General features: G+C 32.9%; 1 pseudogene; it reads right to left on the bottom strand.

Moving 5' to 3' along the window:
* Window positions 1-890: 890 nt before the first annotated feature.
* Window positions 891-2834, bottom strand: LOC130982900 (pentatricopeptide repeat-containing protein At2g02980, chloroplastic-like; annotated as a pseudogene).
* Between the last annotated feature and the right edge of the window lie 703 nt (window positions 2835-3537).

Below are 3537 nucleotides of genomic sequence, written 5' to 3'. Positions count from 1 at the left end.
ATCCTGTCAGGTTATACTTTTAGGATGAATAGTTTCATGACATAGTATTAGAATTCTAAATCAGCTTAAAATTTTGGAATAAGTGATTTTATGGCATGAAATATTTATTATCCTTAGTATCGATTATTCACTCGCTAGCAGTACCTATACTTTTTTATTATCCTCTTTATATATTGAAAATATCTATAATACCTATCAATTGTTGTTTAATTTTTATCTAACTTATTTTTTGTAATAAATTTTAAATTTTTAAAAATAATTTATCTTTATATTTTTTAAATTAAATATTAATTTTTAATATTTTTTAGTAAATAAGCATCACTTTTTAAGAACCATAGCATTCACCTTATATATTTCTAATCCCCGTCGTTATCATGTATACTAAACCTGTCATCCAATTTACCTACAATTTTGACCCTATATTATATATATACAAGTTGATTTTCCTTGTGCCAGAAACAATAAGAGAACCAAATTTAATTTGTATAAATTATAATGATTACGTGTATATATTCGACGCTGATTTTTTTGGTACATGTTATACTACATGGTAACTAATATATTATACTATTCTTTTATACCAATGTGAACTTAAAACATGCTCATAAATCATACAACAGGCATTTCATCCAAACACTATTATTTATCTTCCTGATATTTTCTCTTTACTTTCCGTTATCGTTATTTTCTATATGTCTGCTAATGCCAGTAGCCAGCACCACCTTTGTGCCACTGTCCAGGATCTTACAAAATTTGAGTATAAATACTAATTAACTTTTTGCACAATTAAAAGTTAGTCATGTTAGTTTCCACTAATTCAAATTACTAATTCCATGAAAACTATCATATCTCATAAACTGAAATACAAAAAGCATCATTTACCTAAACACGAGTGTCAAAATATATTAACAATAAGTTATATTACATTAGAATGAATCTGAGGTTCTAAACTATCTAAAGTATCATTATATTACGTGATTTATAATATCCGTGTGTACAAGTGTACAACTCTGTTGATTAATTACCTAAATTTGCCCAAGATGATGATAGTATTCCTATTCCTATTCCTCTCACAATGTTACAGTAACAAATCTTTCTTCTTTTCGGCTGCATAGAGTTGGTATTCCAAGCACAAATAATAGCACTAAATTCTTTGGTCATGAATCAACCTAACATTTCAATATTGCTGAAGAATCAATAAAATCCATTACCATTAACCAGTAATCCCCACAGGAACATTCCCCATCTTTGAAATGATGAAATTGCTGCACGTCTCTAAGTATGATTTTCCTACCAAATATGAATGATATAAATTTAGCAGCATTGTGGCAATCTCCACAGAGCCGAAGGTTCTTCATGACACAAATAGTAGTAGTTCCAGGAGGTGTATTTAGAAGCCTGAAAGTAATAGCTAGTTTCTCACTCTGTATCTGAGAATAATTTCTCTCTCGTCATCATCCATGTCCGTATGAAAAACTAGAGGTGTCAGGTACTCAGGTACATACCCAGCCAGCTTCGGTTCCTTTACCAATTTGTCAAGTGCATGGTGCAACGCTGTCGAAGTTGAATGAACACCATCCCCAGAGAAGAATACATGCACAATATTGTTGACTTCTATAGAGCTGCAACCAGGAATCTTCACTGCTCCTTCGTCTACCATCTTTTTACTTAAGAAATTCACATCTTCCCATTTTCCATATCTTGCACACAAGTTTGACAGAACAACGTAGTCCCCACCATATGAATCATCCAGCTAAAAGATTCTCTCAATTACTTGCTTTTCCATTTCAACATTGTCATCGCTGCTACAAGTAGATAGCATTGTCCTCCAGAGAATCAGCGTGGGTTTGATTGGGAGTTCATCTATGAATTTATAGGCTTCATCTAGGCATTCGGCTCGGGCTAGCAAATCTACCATACCACCATAATGCTTCATATGAGGAACAATCTCATACTCATTAGTCATACTATGGAAATGTAGCCTTCCTCTACCAATCCATTGTGACTGCAAGCAGACAATACTGCTACAAAAGTTATCTCACCAGGCTGCACTTTCTCCTTCTTCGTTTCTTCCAACATTGATACAGCACGGAAACCATGTCCGTGCATTGCATACGCAACAATCATTACTGACCAAGTTTGTGTGTCCCTCCTGCGCATTTGACTAAACACCAAAACTGCATCGTCCATGCTCCCACACTTGCATACATATAAATAAGTGTTGTGTTCACCTTTACATACCGATTGAAATCATGCTTCTTGACATACTCATGTATTCACTTCCCCAAGTCCAATGATCCAACCAAAGTGCAACACAATAGCACGAGAAGCATGGTGACATCATTCGGCTTAAGGCCACCCCCCTACAATTCCCTGAACAGAGCCAACGCCTCATTGGGCCTGCTATTCCTAGCATATCTAGTAATGATAGCATTATAAGCTACCACACATGGTTCATCAATCTTATCAAATACTGTGCTAGCAGTATCAACCTCATTACACACAGTGTACATGTTTATCAATGTTGGACACATATAAGTATTCTCACTTACCCCAATCTTCATAGCAAGGCAATGCAATTGCTTACCTTCCTGCAAAGCCTTAACCTTTGCACAAGCCTGGAAGAGCGAGGAAAATGTGTAACCATCAGGAAGGATTCCGGAACGAAACACTTGGGAAAACATCAGAATCGCTCTTAAGGGGTCATCAGAGCGCACGACCCCACGTGGAATGGTGTTGAAAAGGAGAATATCTAGTGGGGGAATTTGGTCGAACAGGTGGTGTGCATGGACCAATGAAGCTGGTGTAGGTCTGGCTGTGCATGAATTGATGATTTTGGTGATGACAGTGAATCATTTTTGGTGATGGTGTAGGCTTGTATCTGCTTCAGTTCTCAGAGAGGAGCATTTGGGTATGAGCGAAAGGAGGTATCGTAATGGCGGAAGTGCAGTTGTTGTTGGTGTCTCTGTACGAGGGAAATTGTGGTGGGAGTCCAAGAATGGATAATGAAGATGCCATTTCTATTATTGTAAATTAGTATTTTTATCCAAAATAATATTACAAGAATATAATTTTTTTTTAAAATTATGGTCCACTTTGTTTGACAGTATAAATTATGCATAGTACAAAAGATTTATAAAATCAATATATTTTTATAAAAAAAAGTTATAGGTTAATAAAAGTGTAATTAAGAAGACCAATGTATCTGTAAATAAAAAATTAAATAATAAAATTTTTAGTTATTATTTTTATATGAAAAAGTCTAATTTTTTATTAATAATTAATTTTAACATTTATTATCTAAAAGTTAAAATAATTTAACGTGTATATTTTTATATTTAATTAGGTGTTAAGTCTATTTCACAAATAAAAATAATTAATTTTTATACTTGCTATTTAAAACTAATATTTTTTCTCTTTATGTATATAAAAATATAATTAGATATTAGCATAAAAAATTATACTGATAGTTATAAAATTAACTCATTTATAATTTTTTTAAAACAATTGAATTTTGATTTTAACTTTTAATTATAA

Source organism: Arachis stenosperma, chromosome 5 (assembly GCF_014773155.1).
Source record: "Arachis stenosperma cultivar V10309 chromosome 5, arast.V10309.gnm1.PFL2, whole genome shotgun sequence".
NCBI classification, from domain to species: domain Eukaryota; kingdom Viridiplantae; phylum Streptophyta; class Magnoliopsida; order Fabales; family Fabaceae; genus Arachis; species Arachis stenosperma.
Note: the sequence above shows the minus strand (reverse complement) of the source record. Positions and strands in the feature narration are given on the sequence as shown.